General features: G+C 47.8%; 1 protein-coding gene across 2 annotated transcripts in view; it reads right to left on the reverse strand.

Annotated features, from left to right (window-relative positions):
* Positions 1 to 19,045, reverse strand: part of KANK1 (KN motif and ankyrin repeat domains 1) — a 126,247-nt gene extending 107,202 nt beyond the window's left edge. Inside the window, exon 1 of one of the 2 annotated variants that reach the window (XM_083592863.1) lies at positions 18,729 to 19,045. The gene's annotated coding sequence lies outside the window, so the exon portion shown is untranslated. Of the gene's footprint in view, positions 1 to 7,947; positions 8,032 to 18,728 lie in introns of those variants that run through there. The other variant, XM_083592865.1, reaches the window with a different exon arrangement.
* Between the last annotated feature and the right edge of the window lie 422 nt (positions 19,046 to 19,467).

The following is a 19,467-nucleotide window of genomic DNA, read 5'->3' on the forward strand; positions in this document are numbered from 1 at the left end:
CCGCCAGAGCGGTACCTATTTATCTACTTGCACTTTGACGTGCTTTCGAACTGCTAGGTTGGCAGGAGCAGGGACCAAGCAACAGGAGCTCACCCCGTTGCAGGGATTCGAACCAATGACCTTCTGATCGGCAAGTCCTAGGCTCTGTGGTTTAACCCACAGCGCCACCCAGTAGACAGGTGCAAAATGCACCTGGCGAATTTCAAACACTGCTCTGTCCCAGTCCTTGTGTTTGCCCCACCCCCGTGGAACATGGCCACCGTGGCAAGTAGCTGCTGATTGCCTCATCCTCCATGAATTTATCTAATCCTCTCCTAAAGCCATCCACGTTGGTGGTCATCCAAGTCCCGAGCGGGTCCTTCTCAGAATCTGCTGCAGCTGGGTCAGCAGAAAACAGCCCACTCTGATAGGTTCTGGCAGATGGCTACTTGAAAATCCAATGGAGGAACCAAAGGTCTTTTTCAGGGCTCACACCGTCACACTGCAAGGCACAATGATGTGCTCAGTTGAGATCATAAAATGCTCTAGGCCAGGCATCCCCAAACTCGGCCCTCCAGATGTTTTGGGACTACAATTCCCATCATCCCTGACCACTGGTCCTGTTAGCCAGGGATGATGGGAGTTGTAGTCCTGAAACGTCTGGAGGGCCAAGTTTGGGGATGCCTGCTCTAGGCCATCATCCAGCCTGTTTTGCTGCCCAGGGCTCCCCGGATGAAAGCCAACAATGGTTTATAAACAAGCTGAACTACCATTAAAAACACCAAGCACAACCAGGAGAAACGTTTGAACGTGCATTTCTTATCCCTAACCCCTGTTACCAAACGCCCCGTAATAAAACTATAGCAGCATGCATTAGTCACTCAGCAGCACAGATTTATTCATTTTTAACCAGTCTGATCCCTGAAGGCTCAGGGTGAGTAATGTATAATATATCCTCTCTTAAAAAACAAATGCATGTTCCTCTGGCTTAAAGTCAATTCCACACTGGCAGACATATAGAAAAGCCTTACCTAACCCCACATTAGCTACCAACCACAGACACACAAAACAAGAGCTCAAAACAACATGCAGTGTTGGGAGTGTGGTTGCATTTAGCACTGAAGATAAAAACAGAATTGTTCAAGTCACTTAAGGCATGGGGAACATTCATGAAACTGGCCATTTCATTAGCGTGAATGCAAAACAGTCTTCATTCCACCAGTTTTCACTGGACCTTCGACCTGGGGGAGAATACTACATGTGTATGTAACTATGCATTTAAAAATACGGTGGTACCTCAGGTTACGTTACCTTCGGGTAACATAATTTCGAGTTACGAATATGGCAAACCCAGAAGCGTATACTTCTGGGTTTCGCTGTGCGCGCATGCAGCGCTGTGCGCGCTGTGCGTGTGTGCAGAAGCGGCGCCTCCGGATATGGACTTTTCAGGGTGAGTATGGACCCCCAGAACGAATTAAGTTCATATCCGGAGGGTCCACTGTACTAAATACCTTTACACAAAATGGGCTTATCCAGAAACTCATAATGTCAAGCAACTGTTCTCTCACAAACAGCCTGGCACACAAAAAGCAAGCCTTGACTTCAAAACCCACAATAGCACATGCCATACCTTTATTCGATCAAGCAAAACACCACAAAATAGCATCTCAGGGAAAACGTGAAGTACAGCAGGAAGAGGGGCGAAAGCTGCATAACATGAAACTTGCGTAGCACATTGGAGAGCTTACTGGCCTGCTGTGAATATAGTCTCTCCGTTTTAGTGACAGGGTTGTAGACCTGAAAAGTACAAAACTAATAAGGATTATGCGCTGGCTTCAGACAGATCCCTGATCCCAAACCAAATCAAGCCAATTTGGGTTTTGTCTGAGGTTAGCCCTAGTTTGGGTCCACCTGGGCTGTTGAAAGGGGGGGACGACAGTTGGACAACCACAAGTTTAATCAGGGTTAATTGAACACGTTTTTGGTGGGGAAGAGGAGAAGGAGATACGGAACGAGATGCTCAAGCGTCCACCTGCCAACCATGATTACCGTATTTTTCGCTCCATAAGACACACTTTTTTCCTCCTAAAAAGTAAGGGGAAATGTGAGTGTGTCTTATGGAGCAAATGGCGCTGCGCAGAGGTAGAGCTGGGCAGTGCCCCTTCAGCAAAGCGGGAGGAGGAACAGAGCCCCTTCTGTTCCTTCTCCCGCTTCGCTGAAGGGGCGCTGCACAGCTCTACCTCTCTGCGCAGCGCCTCTCCAGCGACACGTCTGTCCTGGAAGCCGGAGGAGGAACAGGAGAGGCACTGCGCAGAGAGGGAGAACTGTGAAGCCCCTTCAGCGACGCACCTGTCCTGGCTTCTGCCTTAGCCGTGCGCGGCCTCTTCGGGCAGGGGGAGCCTTCATCCCGCTGCCCTGAAGAGGCTTGGCGCGGTTATCCCAGAAGCCAGAACAGCCACACGGTATCCCAGAAGCCAGATCCCTCTTGCTGTTCTGGCTTCTGGGATTCAGAATTATTTTTTCTTGTTTTCCTCTTCCCAAAACTAGGTGCGCCTTATGGTCTGGTGCATCTTATGGAGCGAAAAATACGGTAATTAGGCGTTCAATGTTTTATGGAGCAATTAGGGCTGTGTGAGGCCTCAAATTCAGTTCAAGGTTCGGATTTGGCAAGGCAAGGCATTTAAGGGGTGTTTTAGGGGCAGACCACTACGAAGAGAGATAAAACAGCTTCAGTTTCTTGTGTGAGCTGGTCCTGCACCTTTGTTGTGAATAACGGAACAGAGAAGAAGAATTTATTATTTATACCCCGCCCACTTGGCTGGGTTTCCCCAGCAACTCTGGGCAGCTCCCAAAAGAATATTAAAAACATGATAAAACATCAAACATTGAAAACATCCCTTCAGATGTTTCTAAAAGTCAGATAGTTGTTTATTTCTTTGACATCCGAAGGGAGGGTGTTCCACAGGGCGGGTGCCACCACCAAGAAGATCCTCTGCCTGGTTCCCTGTAACTTCGCTTCTCGCAAGGAGAGAACTGCCAGAAGGCCCTTGGAGCTGGACCTCAAGAAACAAGAAGCCAACTTCAGACTCATTTAGCATTAGCTTCCTTCACCCACACAGCACAGTAATTGCCGTGTTGGACATGGTTCACGGCTTTAGAGGGACCTGCAACATTGAGGAGGAGGAGGAGGAGGAGGAGGAGGAGTAATTTATTATTTATACCCCGCCATCTTGTGCTTTGGAGGAATTGAGCCCCAAAACTGCCTGATCTGTGCTGCAAAATACAGTCTCTGCCTCTAACACGCAACACACACTGCTTTACTGTATTGTGTTCCCTGGAACTTGACCTCTCTGGGAAAACGGGTGGCATTTTATAGTCTGAAACAGTAGAAAGTCAACTTCTAATGAGTTGACATTTCCTATGATGTCCTTTGATCCACGGACAAAGTATAATTAAAGTCTGAACAGAAAGTTACTCAGATGTTTAAGGCTGCGCTTTCAAAATTCAAGTGAAAATGAGCGTTCCTTTCAGAAGATGTTTCATACTTGACATTTTCCCAAGAAGTAATGGTAAGCAACACTCAAATAGATTTCAAAATCTGGAAGGCTGCACCTATTTTAACACACCTGCCGTGCTTCTGCAATCTTTTTAAAGTTGCTGTGTTGCATGAGGCCATGTCCTGGAAGCACTGCCGAAGGGCAATATGTAACTCTTCTAAAATAAATAAAGTAGATCTGTAATGAGAATATTTGCAACACTTTTTACAATTTGGGGGGCATTAATGAGAGAGAAAAATGTTTTTTTGCAATCTTTTTGCAATAGAAACAGCATGCAATGTGTAACTGAATCGTAAGAAGAAAATCAAATTCTCCAGTAAAAACCATCCATTTACTATCACATTGATCAGAAGCAGAGTTGCCAGCTTAGGGTACAGAAATAAATGTATAAATGTTAAGGAATGGATCAAAACTATGTAGAAAACTGCAAGGCTGAAGTCCTCTGTGGTCTGTAGCTGCCTTTGCATGAAACAAAGAATGCTAATCTCTCAGCTTCTGAATGGAATTCCTTTCCTTTTGCTGTTGTTGTTCTTCAGAGAAATACCTAACGCTTTCCTTGCATGGCGCCTTGGGGCTTGTAGAAATATTCTGTATTCCAGTGCAAGCCTAGGCAATGTCGTGTTAACATCTGCCATACACTGGAGCTGCCGAAGCACCAGTCTGAGCAGTTACACCCTCAGTCCTCGTTTTATAACATCACTCGCTTGTGGAAAGTGGCGAAGACACAAGCCAAAACAGGTGGCATCATGATGGCACCAGCAAGTTCTCAGGTTAAGACTTCTCAGGGCCATAAATGTGTTAAGAATGGCAATTAAGTTTAATGGGAAACACAAACATTTCCCACCTTGCATGTTCAACCATCCTACACCCTCAAGCTAATTGCTGGCATGTATCATACGGGCCTTATAAGCCACTCCTTGCTCTCCACTGTTGCAGAGTTCCCACCAGAAATTTACCCTGGGCATCTTGCGGAAAATATTTCCCACCCTCCCAGATTCAAGTGCAACATTCTTCACAACTCTTTCTCTTTTATGGGACTCTCTTAGGTAAAGGTAAAGGGACCCCTGACCATTAGGTCCAGTCGTGACCAACTCTGGGGTTGCGGCGCTCATCTCGCTTTATTGGCCGAGGGAGCCGGTGTACAGCTTCCGGGTCATGTGGCCAGCATGACTAAGCCGCTTCTGGCGAACCAGAGCAGCGCATGGAAACGCCGTTTACCTTCCTGCCAGAGCGGTACCTATTTATCTACTTGCACTTTGACGTGCTTTCGAACTGCTAGGTTGGCAGGAGCAGGGACCGAGCAACAGGAGCTCACCCCGTCGTGGGGATTCGAACCGCCGACCTTCTGATCGGCAAATCCTAGGCTCTGTGGTTTAATCCACAGCGCCACCCGCGTCCCTGGGACTCTCTTAGGCAGGTCAAATTTCATGGGGTGATTTGTCTAGAACAGTGGTGGCCAAACTTGGCCCTCCAGCTGTTTTGGGACTACAATTCCCATCATCCCTGAACCTTGGGTCCTGTTAGCTAGGGATGATGGGAGTTGTAGTCCCAAAACAGCTGGAGGGCCAAGTTTGGCCACCACTGGTCTAGAACCTTGTGCTTGTCCTGAAACACTGATTTAGCAGCAACCCCCTCAAAAAAAACAAAAACCCTTTTGTATTGAAAGAGCAGCTTTTAAAAGTAAACCCCAAAGGCTACATTCACCACCCATTTATCATTCAATTGGTTTACTGTGAAGGTGGAACAGGCACCCACTTCATTTGTTCCCCTGATCAGACTGGGAGTGGCCGCCAAGACCGTATAACACCGGTAGACCTACATTGGCTCCCAGGATGTTTCCAAGCACAATTCAAAGTGTTGGTGCTGACCTTTAAAGTGTTGGTGCTGACCTTTAACGGGATCGGTTTGGGCGAGGAGGGCAGGATACAATTAAAATTATTATTATTATTACTATACCTTAAGGAGCGTCTCCACCATCGTTCTGCCCAGACACTCCAAGGGTCTTCTGCTGGTTCCCTCACTGAGAGAAGCAAAGTTACAGGGGACCAGGCAGAGGGCCTTCTTGGTAGTGGCACCCGCCCTGTGGAACGCCCTCCCTTCAGATGTCAAGGAGATAAAGAACTGTGCAACTTTTAGAAGACATCTGAAAGCAGTCTTGTATAAGTTTTTTATGTTTAACGTTTTACATTTTTCTATGTGGTGTGAACCATCCTGGGGAAGCCCAGCCAGATGTGTATCATCACTACCATCATCATCATCATCATCAAGCAGGAACAACAAACCACTATCCCTGGCTTAGCATTGTTCTATACAATCCATAAGAAGATCAAACCTCTTCATTCTTAAGGAAATCAGCCCTGTGTGCTCACTGGAAGGACAGATCCTGAAGCTGAGACTCCAAGACTTTGGCCACCTCATGAGAAGAGAAGACTCCCTGGAAAAGACCCTGATGTTGGGAAAGATGGAGGGCACAAGGAGAAGACGACGACAGAGGATGAGATGGTTGGACAGTGTTCTCGAAGCTACCAGCATGCGTTTGACTAAACTGCGGGAGGCAGTGGAAGACAGGAGTGCTCTGGTGTGCTCTGGTCCAGGTGGGTCACGAAGAGTCAGACACGACTAAACAACATACAATCCATGACTGGCTTGATGATCATAAGATTGCAGTATGCATATAAACTGATGAATGATGTATTTGTAAATGGGGGTGCATTTGGAAGCGAGTGCTTCATGCTAGCTATTCCATCTGTTTTTGCTTGTTAGCATGTGATGCTGATTACACTACTATTCATACAAACTGAATTTTCAAATCAGCCTTTTCGTGCAAGTTTTTTTTCTGTAGCCTACATGTGCCCACCTTGTTTTTTGTGCAAAAGGTTAGCTGAGATTCCTGCATTGCAGGGGGTTAGACTACATGACCCCTGGGGTCCCTTCCAGCTCTACAATTCTAAGTTTCCTCAAAGCAGTTTGGGCAAAGTAATAGTAGTGTAACATAAGCTGCATTTATTTGACAAGTTAACTAAGTATACCCCCATTTATGGAGACAGTATTCCATTAAAGGAATCACATAAGCTTGTGTCCTACATAATCTTCTAATCAATAAGCATTAATATCTTTGTTAAAAATAGTACCGGCATCTGGAGGGCTTTATACCAGGCCTTTATCCCACAGTTACCAGGGCTATTAGTGAGTTAAAGGTGCAATGCATCTTAGTGATATGAAATGGTATCAGCAGTACAGACTTGGGAAGTTGGTTTAGCTAATAATACACGTAAGGAAATACCTCTTTTCTCTCTATAAGCAAAGGCAATAAAATTTAAACAAAATTATTTGCATCTGTAGGGACGCGGGTGGCGCTGTGGGTTAAACCACAGAGCCCAGGACTTGCCAATCAGAAGGTTGGCGGTTCGAATCCCCGAGATGGGGTGAGCTCCTGTTGCTCGGTCCCTGCTCCTGCCAACCTAGCAGTTCGAAAGCACGTCAAAGTGCAAGTAGATAAATAGGTACCGCTCTGGCGGGAAGGTAAATGGCGTTTCCGTGCGCTGCTCTGGTTCACCAGAAGCAGCTTAGTCATGCTGGCCACATGACCCGGAAGCTATACGCCGGCTCCCTCGGCCAATAAAGCGAGATGAGCGCCGCAACCCCAGAGTCGGTCACGACTGGACCTAATGGTCAGGGGTCCCTTTACTTTATTTGCATCTGTAACACAGGAAGAAGTCAAGCATAGAAGGAGGAGTAGAAGACTCTTAATCTCAGGGTTGTGGGTTTGAGTCCAGCATTGGGTAAAAGACCCCCCAAATCACAGGGGGTCCCTTTCAGCTCACCGATTCTATGATTTGTTGGGTGTCTAAATTACAATGGCTTCCAAATCATTTATTTCGATAAACCCCTGCCTCATCTAACACTATGACTACCAACATGTGCATTGCGCTGTTTACTTTCTTCCAGAGGACTAGAAGGGGACTTAAAAGTGTAAATAATCATATGAAGAAAGTCCACACCCCTAGAACGGGGCTTTAATTTTTTCACTTCTTAAATAAGCCATCCATCTCCTGCCATTGCACGCTTCACCTCCTCCCTCAAGCACAAGCCTGATTAGTCCTATGGGCACCATATGAAATTAGACACGTCAGATTTGTGCGAAAGACAGAGATCGTTCATGTGTCAAGAGCTTTGACGGGCCTCGTAAATATGTCAGGCAATGTTTACATCCAGGCCAAACTTGCGGTTTGGCAAAATGGTTCATTCGCCCCACCAGAGCTTTGATCTCCTGACAAATCATTTCCTGATGCAAGTTTAAACAACAGGCAAGGACTTTGGACACCGACCAGCTGTCACGGTTGCCCTGGGAATTGGCACCGGGTGGCCGAAGGGAAAACAGAAAGTGAAAAGAGGCTGAGTCCACTCACACCTTTCAGGCAGGACGGCCAAAACGGGAGCAAACCATTTGTTTCTTTCCAAAAACGGAAAGCACAGACACATCTCTCTCTCTCTCTCTCTCTCTCTCTCTCTCTCTCTCTCTGCATCCTTCTGATCGTGATATGGGATACAGGTTTCAGAGGAAATTGGTTAATACTTTCTCCTCCAAGAGTTACAGGCAGCATGGCAGAAATGTTTTTTTAAAAAAAGGATCCCTGGACGGTTAAGTCCAATCGAATTTGACTATGGGGTTGCAACACTCATCTCGCTTTCAGGCCGAGGGAGACGGCGTTTGTCCACAGACAGCTTTCCAGGTCATGTGGCCAGCATGACTAAACTGCTTCTGGCGCAACAGAACGCCGTGACAGAAACCAGAGCGCATGGAAACACTGTTTACCTGCCCGCTGCAGTGGTACCTTATTTATCTACCTGCACTGGTGTGCCTTCAAACTGCTAGGTTGGCAGAAGCTGGGCCAGAGCAACGGGAGCTCACCCGATCGCAGGGATTTGAACCACCAACCTTCTGACTGGCAAGCTCAAGAGGCTCAGTGGTTTAGACCCCAGCGCCACCCGCCTCCTCAGAAATGTTTACAATAATTCAACAACAACAAAAACAATTGTATTACTTATAACACCCCCCCCCCCAATCTGGCTGGGTTTCCCCATCCACTTCGGGCGGCTTAAAACATGTAAAAAATTATCTTTTGCCACTGCATATTGTAACTAATCTGTGCACTTTTTTTTTCAATTTTATTCTCAAAGCAACTTTTACAGCTGAACTTACTCCAAACCCGCTAGCATGCTAACCTATTCACAATTAATTACTGAAAATAATAATCTACAAACGTTTTCCACTGCCCCTTGAAAACTTCCATTTTGTTCTCTGGTTTTACTAGTTGAAACTTGTTAATTCCGCATAGTCCATCCATTTCAACCGCCACTCCTCTTTCACGGGTACGCCAGTTTTGGGGCATTTAATGATCTCGCTGCAGCACTCGCAAACATAAATACATAAATTATTATTATTATTATTTGAATTTATATGCCACTTTATACCCGAAGGTCTCAGGGTGGTTCACAGAACAAAATCAAAACATAAAACCACAAGATTTGCTCTTTGAGTTAACACCGGGAAAAGGTGCAATCTGAAATCCTTCAAAGAACTACCTATTCCTTGTAAGATACAGAAGCTCAGGGAAATATTAGGAGCTTAAATCAGTGGTTCCCAACCTTTTTTTGGCCACGCTCCACCTAAGCATCTCCAAAATCCTGATGCACACCCTCCCGTGACATATAATTCTTATTATTCAAAAAGTAAACTCCTATTCATGTGGAGGAAGCCTAAAAGGCCATTAACTGTTAATAACTCTTTCTCGAACTGCCCCCCTTGAAAATCTAATCCCCCCCCTCCCGTGGGGCACTTGCCCAACGCTGGGAACCACAAGCTTAAATAGACACAGTAAAAAGACATAAAGAATATAGGGGAAGGGGCCAAGAGGAAAAGGAAGTGTGGTCTCCTTCTCCTCCTCCTTCCCTGGTCCCCCTTCTCTCTCACCCCAGAGAGGAATGAAAGCTGTTTTCCTTTCCTTCCCCTTGTAGCAGCTACTGTTTTGATATTCATAATTTAGAAGCTGGGAGCCGGTGCAGAAAAATAAGGTAAGAAACTGCTCTCTACAGCATTACTGCTATTCTGGCAGGTAACAAAGAAAGCAGCCTTCACACTAATAATCCCCAATGACCATCCCTACTTGAGCCTGTGGTTCGGGAGGAAGGGACTGGTGGTCAAGGTTTCTTGGAGATGTGTGTGTGTGTGTGTTTTAAAAGGCAAAGTCAGAAGACTTTTAATTAACACCAACAGAAGGATCTGTGAGCTTTGCGGGAGCAAAGCCTCTGTTCACGGTATTCTCCTAAACTCCCCTTGTTGTGGGTGGCGGAAAACAACATTCCTCACTCCCACTAGCGCTGTCTTTGTTTGCACAGAGCCATTTCTAATTAAAGAAGAGTTTTTTGCAACTCCAGTGCAAACACTTCTGTGGATATCACGTCAGTTATAGAAGAAAGCATAAGGCCAAACAGGAATACTCAGAGTAGGGGAGAGGAGAGGCCAGCAAATTACCCTGGAAGGTGTTAGAATAAGTAGCAACATGAATATAATGAAATCTTGCCTCTGAGCACTCACTCTCTCATAGTTACACACTTATAATAAAGTGTGATGCCTTAAGCATGGACCATAGTTACTAGATAGGGAAGCGGGTGGCGCTGTGGTCTAAACCACTGAGCCTCTTGGGCTTGCCGATTGGAAGGTTGGCGGTTCGAATCCCCACAACGGGGTGAGCTCCCGTTGCTCAGTCCCTGCTCCTGCCAACCTAGCAGTTCGAAAGCATGCCAGTGCAAGTAGATAAATAGGTACCGCTGTGGAGGGAAGGTAAGCTGCATTTCTGTGCGCTATGGTTTCGGTCACGGTGAACTGGGCCAGGAAGGCAGTTCAGGAAATTTGGCCTGAGAGCAGAACCACTTAGCAGCTGAGAGCCAGCCACAGTACCTCTCAGGGCCTTAGAAATGGTCACCCTGCAAATGTGAGACCCCAATGATGGCGGCTCCCTAATGAGAAGTCCCTCCTGAAAGGCACTTGGCTTGCCCACGTTGGCTTCATTTGGGCACAAAGTGGAAAAAAAACTTTTGTTTTCTCAGACCCTTGAAAAGCAGACAACTTTCTGTATTCAACGGCTATTTTTCTACCCCCACTGTTGGAGGCAGTAAGCTTCAGAAGACAGTGGTATTTGGTTTTCAAACGTCTCGGAAGTCGATCGTTTTGGTTTTCAAGCACCGAAAACCCAGAACTGCTTTGGTTTCTGAACGCTTTTCGGAAGTCGAACATGCCACGCAGCTTCCATATTGAGTTTTCCATAACTAAATGCTTCCAGAAGTACCGTATTTTTCGCTCTATAGGACGCACCTTTTCCCCTCCAAAAATTGAGGGGAAATGTATGTGCGTCCTATGGAGCAAACGCAGGCTCCTTGGCTTCAGCGATAGCAACGCGAAGCCTCCGAAGCGCAGAGGGAGCGCTCCCTCCTCGCTCCAGAGGCTTCGCGTTGCTTTCGCTGAAGCCTGCAGAGCGAGATTTTTTTTCTTGATTTCCCCCTCTAAAAACTAGGTGCACCCTATGGTCCGGTGCGCCCTATGGAGCAAAAAATACGGTAAATGCTTTGGTTTTCGAATGCTTTGGAAGTCGAACGGTCTTCCGGAATGGATTGCATTTGAAAGCCGAGGTACCACCAAGTCTGAAGAACCACAACAGGGTTGTGTTCTTCTGGCTTGCTACCTCTCATCTCAGAAAATAAAGGCGTATCGTGGGAAGGGGGGAGGCCATGGCCCTGGACGCAGAATTCTGAGGGGACGCAACCACATTCCCCCACGCAGGCACTGGCTTCCGTGGGGATCCCTCTCCCACTCCAGCAAAGGTGGTAGAACACCCCAGGCTCATGGAGGGAGGGAGGTGGACAAGGAGTGACCTCAGCCCAGCCTGGCGCTCCTCTCTGTGGGCCTGGGGGGAATTCATCCGCCAAGGGCTACGTTTGCCAGCCAGGATTCCCCCTGCATGAAAAGGCAGGCAGATTAGTGCAGCCCCGCTTGGTGAGGGGGATGCTCTGGCGGTATCAGCAGCTTGCCTGCCCTGGGCACCGGCAACCCATGCTACACCACTGGGTGCATCCCCCCCCCCCTTGAGTGCACCTCCCTGTTTATTACGGCCTTTGTTGGGTCAGAAGACATAGTCGAGGACAGAGCCTTCCACAAGCCAGAAAGGTAAATGAGCTTTCTAGTGCTTTCTAGATGCAATGCTATTTCTGAGATTGAGGAGCGAGAATCCTCTCGACTTCTACCGGTTAGGTTGTTTTTCCCTGGGTCTTTGTTTAAAGAGCTAATTGCTTGTGGTTTTGAAATGCAACTCCATCGCAGAAAGAGAAGCAAAGGCTCGGCTGTTTTCAACGGAGATAAATACACTTTGCCAAGTGGAACCTCAATCCTGAATGGCTACCAAGGGAACACTCACAGGTAGGGCTTGAGACGAGAGCAGTAAGGACAAGACCTGGAATGTACGATGAGTCAAAATGCCGTGACTGTTTTGCTTAATTAGCTGCCTAACATTTAGAATTTGCACATCATTTTCAGGGACACACAACAAACAGCAAGCCAGTTTGGCAACATACTGCCCTTGTTTTACAGTGCACTCTGCAACATGATGGATTGTGCGGGGAAAAGTTCCATGCCAAAAGTTGGAACTTGTTCATATCCTGCTTAGTTTTTCTATTATTCCATCTAAGAAAAATATACACCCAGCCCGATGTTTGTTCTTTATTGGAAAGAACATGCAAGAGTGATTAACTGATAAGGTGCTGAAATAACAAAGAGATTTTGAAAACGACACACTTTCCTGGACCTTACATGACAGCTTCAGAAGGCACTGTGTTTCTCTACCCAACCTTTTAAAAAATATGAGCAAGCACAAATGGTTCATATCGAAGTATGTGTGCAAGCTCTTGTTAAATGCCACTACTTAATTCCATTAACTAAATTACTAAAGGCCAGTGACTGGTGCTGGCAGTATACATTTACAGCAGTTCCCAATTAAGTGATTGTGCTTCTATAAAACCCGGCAGTATGGAGGGCTGCCCGTTTCTAACAGCTCCACCTACCCTATAAGCAGCGGAAAAAAGCAAAAAGAAAGAGGGGGGAAAATGCTTGCATCAGTTACTAAGCAAGTTCTTCATTAGAGAGATTTCATTTCACTTCCTACATCTATTATTTAAGACGGGCCATACGTACCCTGCAAGAATGGAAAGGCCAATAGGCAGGAGTTTAGAAAGCAGAAAGGAAAGCTGACGGCATAGTTTGATTCAGAGGGCATTCGTAAATACAACACAGAAGAGGCACATCTTCAGTTTCCATCAAGAGCAAAAACATCTGAACTGATCCTGCAATGCCAAGTTGACAGCAGAGCTCCAAGCGTTAAGAGAAACAATATTTTCAGCTTTAAGAGTAATTAGGTATATTTACACAGGAACAACAGGGGATCGTGAAAACCCAGCAACTCCTCTTAATTATTACTATCGTTGTGGTTATTTGTTAATTTATATACTACTTATTATGCCAAAACTATGTGGCCGAAGGAGTAATAATCATGGCTACAGATCAATACTGAAAAGCTCTTTCATATTCCAAGGAAGAGTGATGTTGCTTTTTAATTTGCATACCCAAGTTCTACAGTATGCAAAGAACTCATACTTTCCTTCATGCCAGCTGCTGACAAACACACTCATCCTTTGTTTTCCGTTCTGACCAAGCCATCTATCTGTCATAAGATGGAGATGTGGAAGGAATTAAGCCAATTCTTCTATTCAGATCAATTAAAAAAACTAGCTTCTGCTTCTTACATATACCATACCCTCCAACATTTCTCCAATGAAAATAGGAACATCCTATTCCATTATTATTATTATTATTATTATTATTATTATTATTATTATTAAATAAGGAAAAGCGGGACATTCCAGGATCAAACCAGAAACTGTCCCTGGGAGAAAGAGGCACTTGGAGGGTCTGAGCCACAATCTGTTAAGTTTCTTGCAGAGCAGCCACAAATCCAGAGCCCCAAATGGCAACTGGTTTCTTTGAGGCAGTTCCCATATGGACTAGGTGAATCTTTAAACGTTTCCAGCCAGTGCCGGATTTACGTACAAGCTAAACAAGTTACAGCTTAGGGCCCCAAGGGAGTGGGGCCCCCAATGAAATTTAAAGGGGGGAACTGGATGTACATTTCCAAAATGTAAGATAAAGGTAAAGGGACCCCTGACCATTAGGTCCAGTCGTGACCGACTCTGGGGTTGCGGCGCTCATCTTGCTTTATTGGCCGAGGGAGCCGGCGTACAGCTTCCGGGTCATGTGGCCAGCATGACTAAGCCGCTTCTGGCAAACCAGAACAGTGCACAGAAACGCCATTTACCTTCCTGCCGGAGCGGTACCTATTTATCTACTTGCACTTTGACATGCTTTCGAACTGCTAGGTGGGCAGGAGCAGGGACCGAGCAACTGGAGTTCACCCCGTCCGGGCATTTGAACCACCGACCTTCTGATCGACAAGTCCTAGGCTCTGTGGTTTAACCCACAGTGCCACCTGCGTCCCAAAATGTAAGATAAAAACCAATAAAATAAAACCTACCTCCAGCAACAGTGTTTTGTGTTGTGTAGGCTCCTATGATGGAAGTCATGGGCCCCGCCTGCTCCCTAAAATATGCCTGGTTTGCTTCTTTCTATATATAGGGTACATACATTCTGCATGGACTGGTTGCATGGCAACGTGTGCAAATGGCTTGAGATACCTATGAGGTCCATATATTATCATATAGCATATTTTAAACACAAAAAACGATGACAATTTGTTGTTGACAAAGAGTCCCATTACCTTCAGTAGCTGAGGGCCTCAAACCTAAATCCGGCCCTCTTTCCAGCACAACCTTTTCCAAAAATATGGATCTGCAAGGCATTGCTAGAAATCCAAGCCTATTCATACAAAAACGGCTTAGGACTCTGAGCTCCATCAACACAGATGCACTCACAAGAAGCCACTTCCGCAGATGGGTGCCTGTAAAAGTCGGTCGTTGGCACCCACCATTTCAAGTCCATGTTTAGGACCATGGGTAGGCAAACTAAGGCCCGGGGGCCTGATCCGGCCCAATCGCCTTCTAAATCCGGCCCGCGGAGGGTCCGGGAATCAGCATGTTTTTACATGAATACAATGTGTCCTTTTATTTAAAATGAATTTCTGGGTTTTTTGTGGGGCATAGGAATTTGTTCGCTTCCCCCCCCCCCAAAAAATATAGTCCGGCCCCCCACAAGGTCTGAGGGCAGTGGACCGGCCCCCTGCTGAAAAAGTTTGCTGATCCCTGGTAAACTATGTTCAAGGCAGCTTACAACATGGCAAGGTTTACATAATTACTAACACAGCAGAAGTCATAAACAATAAATAAAAAACATGAAAAAGTACACAACCAAATGGAAACAATTTCCAGGTAAATTGTAAGATCTAAAACTAAAGATACAACAGTAATATCAATACAGTGATATCTCTGGATGCGAACGTGATCCGTTCCGGAGCCCTGTTCGCATCCAGAAGTGAATGCAACCCGCATCCACGGGTCGCGATTTGCCGCTTCTGTGCATGCGCGTGACTTCAGTTTGACCGTCTGTGCATGCGGTGAAACCCGGAAGTAACACACTCTGTTACTTCCGGGTCGCCGCAGCACGCAACCCAAAAATACTTATCCCGAAACTACTTCAACCCAAGGTATGACTGTAACAGCAACAGCTCTCTCAACCCCCCCGTGAACAATACTCCAGCCCAAGAATCTGTTCAACAGCCTCAGCTTTTATTGCTGGAGTCAGTCCGCACTCCACTCTCCCAGGCCAGATGGGAAAGGGCCAGCAAGGCAATTTAAAAGCAGCGGCAACTTTCAGGTACCTGGTCGGCCACTGTGAGACCAGGATGCTAGACTAGAAGAGCCACTGGCCTGATCCCGCAAGCTCCCCTCATGTCCTCATATACCACCTGACCAGTGTTAGAATTTAGCCAGGCGCCAGGCACATTTTGCTACTGGAGCGAGCGGATCCAACTGCAACTACGTGGAGATTTGTAGGCACCGGGTTGGCAACCACAGTTTAAAAACCCCTGCCTTAGTCCACAGTTAATACCATGTCCACTGTGTTTCTCTTTCCTGCATGCTGGGACGAGGGAATTGTTGGAAGAGCAAGTCAAGCAATGTAGTTGAGATCATAAAATCATAGATCTTTGGAAGGCACCCCAGGGATCAACTAGCCCAACCCCCTAATGAACAGGGGGTGACCTAACCTAGATTTAAGGTGCCATTGCACCTGAATAGGTCACCCCTATTCGTCACCCAGCTTATATATCTGAGTTTCTGACACTGCACCTGACCTAAAATTACACCAACACGTTTAGTGCAGGTATGCAGAATACAGGTCTTACATTCAGTGGTATCTCGGGTTACATACACTTCAGGTTACATACGCTTCATGTTACAGACTCCGCTAACCCAGAAATATTACCTCGGGTTAAGAACTTTGCTTCAGGATGAGAACAGAACTTGTGTAGCGGCGACGCAGCGGCAGCAGGAGGCCCCATTAGCTAAAGTGGTGCTTTAGGTTAAGAACAGTTTCAGGTTAAGAATGGACCTCCGAGACGAATTAAGTACGTAACCAGAGGTACCACTGTACCTCCCGGTTTGTATCAGGACCTCTTTCAGGGAAGAAATGGGAGCGTGATCAACCCAAAATCAGATAATTGGCCCCATAATTAAGTCTGCAGGTGGCACAGCAAGGAATAATAATAATAATAATAATAATAATAATAATAATAATAATAATTTATTATTTATACCCCGCCCATCTGGCTGGGCTTCCCCAGCCACTCTGGGCGGCTTCCAACAAAATATTAAAATACAGTAATGCATCAAACATTAAAAGCTTCCCTAAACAGGGCTGCCTTCAGATGTCTTCTAAAAGTCTGGTAGTTGTTGGTCTCTTTGACATCTGGTGGGAGGGCGTTCCACAGGGCGGGTGACACTACCGAGAAGGCCCTCTGCCTGGTTCCCTGTAACTTGGCTTCTCACAGCGAGGGAACCGCCAGAAGGCCCTCGGCGCTGGACCTCAGTGTCCGGGTAGAACGGTGGAGATGCTCCTTCAGAACAGGCAGGGGGTCTCCTTTCTGCAAGCCCTCCTGCATCTCCCCCTCAAGTATGCACTCAGTATCTCTCTCCTGGAAAGAGGCGCAATTGCCATGTTATATATATCCACAGAGGTAAGCAGAGGAAATAAACAGCGACCTGACTTTCAGAAGACATCTGTACACAGCCCTGCTCAGGGAAGTTTTTAATGTTTGGTGTCATGTTGTGTTTTGATTTGTTGGAAACCACCCAGAGTGGCTGGGGGAACCCGGTCAGATGGGCAGCATATAAATATGTTGTGGTTGTTGTTGTATTCAGGAGGCAAACAGGACCATAAACGAATGGACCATAATCCTGCTACTGTTCTCACTTCAGAGAGGCAACAGCGACTGCACACAAGCAAAGTTTAAGTGGTAACCATGGAAGTTATCACCAAAGTAGACCAAGAAGTGTTCTCTCCTCACAGGAAATGAATGGATGGATGGATCACCCTTATAACAAACCTAGGCTTAGAAAAGCGTTCAGAAAAGACCACGTGAAGTTTAAGCCTCGTCTGTACACACACACACTAAGACGATTTCATATTCAACTATTAATCCCATTGTTTTGTCCCTGTTTCCTAGATGCAACAATTACCATACCTAAGGAAGCCTTTTAGCGGTCCAAACTTTTCATCCACATAAACGTTCACATTTACACACAGCTATTTGCACAGCAAGGTAAAAACTGCTGGTTTTGAAAGGATGGGTAGAAGAATCCAAGTTTAAATTCAACATTATTAAAAGCAGCCAGGCTACGCAAGGGGGGGGGGATTTTCGATTTTCCTACAGTCTCCCAACAGACTGCTTAAGTAATAAGACTGAGCAGCAGATCAATAAACTTCCAGCTCTGCATAAAATGCAGCTTCATTAGCTAATTCACGTGCCCGGCAGCCAAGAGGGAGGGAAAGAAAGTTGAATTCTTTTTCTCCCTTCAGCAAAGAGAGAGAGGGAGAGGGAGAGGGAGAGGGGGGGAAACGCACAATGAAGCGCTGATAGGCACCATCTTTCTCGCCTCCAAAATGTTGTGTTCCCTTCGACCTCTCCCCCCCCCCGCACCTCAAATACCTTTGATGTTTCCAGAACAAAAGCTTCCCTCTTTCCTGCTGTTCTAAGGAACGGAGGGAGAGGTGAACCAGCAAAAGGAGGAATGGGGAGGGGAAGAGAAAAGAGAGAGAGAGAAGGGCAGAGGAAAGAGAAGCAGCAAACCCCTCCGAGCACCTCCCCCCCAAGGCCCGGGACATTGCAATGTCAAGTGAAGGGGAGCCCGAAGTTCTTTGCAAAAAATAAATAAATAAGAGCGCGGCGCGTTGCTGCAGCTCCAGGCTTTGCAGGCAGAGACAAGACGGCGAGGCAGAGACTCGCGCAGAGGGAGCCCCTGGCCGCCGCCCCCCCCCCCCGCGCAGGAGATAAGGCACCCAAGAGAAAGGAAAGGGGGCGTGGAGGGGGAGGCAAGAGGGCGCCAGTCGGCAGGAGGAGAGAGCTGTCCTGCGTCCCCACCCCCACCCCAAGGTGGAGAGGGTTGCCACCTGCAAAATGCTACGTCCCGTACGGAGAGATCCCGGGTCCCCCTCTGTGCCAAGTTAGGGACCCTCTCTCCAGTCCAAGGGTGCGCAAAAGACCATGCACTGAAACTCTGGGTTGCCAAGCGCAGGCAAGGGGTACAAATGCATGCGCGCGCCGCCGCCCCCGCGCGTGAACGTGCGTCCTGTTAGGCTGCGAGAGATCGCTTGGAAGGTGCAACAACAAAAAAATCGCCCCCTCCCCTGTCCTGCATTTTGCCTGAACAAAGGTGGCCACACTCGATGGGGAAGGAGCGGGGGGGGGGGCGGTGTTCCCATGCTGCGTTTCCCACGACAGAGTTGCACAAACTTTCCCTTTCGAGAAGAACCCGCCCCCCCAGCAAATTTGCATGGGGGCGAAGGCGCAACCGGCCTCCCTTTCTTGCAACCCCCCCCCCCCAAACCCTCCGGGAGAGGTGGGAAAAAAGACTCACCTCGGAGTTCTTGAACCTGCTGGGAAGCAGAAGGAGGAGGGACTCCGGCGCAAGTCCGAGCGCACGCGGGCGGGGAGGCGGGCGAGGGGTCTCCCGGAGGCGGCGGAGGACGGGCCAGGGACCGGCTGCTCCGCACAGACGGAGCCCCCCGACCCCGGGAGCTGCAGGGGGAGCAGAAGCCGCCGCCACCTCCGCGACTCGGGACTTCGGCGCTGCAAAAACTCCTCTTGGAAGCAGCTGCAAGCGCACCGGCTGGGAGGCGAGTGCGCCTGCGCTCCGATGCCAGGCTCTCCAACCCCCCCCCCGCAAAGGGAGGAGCAGCTGGAAGGAGAAATCCCCCGCCCCCGTGACGTCACGGATTCCACGGGCGAGGAGGTTCCAGTCACGTGGCCCTTCTCTCGGAGAGGGGGCTTGGCGCGGAGCAAAGGGGGAGGCAGCGGGGGACGGGGTGGCGGGCGCCACATCGGGGATCTGGTGCCTTTGCAAGATTGGGGTGGGGGCGAGGAATTGGAAGAACGAAGTGGGGAGGGAGGCAGCCGGCCGGCGAGGAGCTGCGCCTTCTGCTGGGACGAAGAGCTCTGTGGGGCTCGGAAGCCGGCGCGCGCGCTCGCTCTTCTGCGCAAAGGTCGCCCCCCGGGAAGCGTCCTCGCCTCCTTCCCAGCTGGAAAGGATTCTTCGGAGGAAAGCGCATGCATACGTTGTGGATGGGATCTAAGAAACGCAGGGAAATAGTGCTGGA

This window comes from Podarcis filfolensis, assembly GCF_964270895.1.
Source record: "Podarcis filfolensis genome assembly, chromosome: 17".
NCBI lineage: Eukaryota > Metazoa > Chordata > Lepidosauria > Squamata > Lacertidae > Podarcis > Podarcis filfolensis.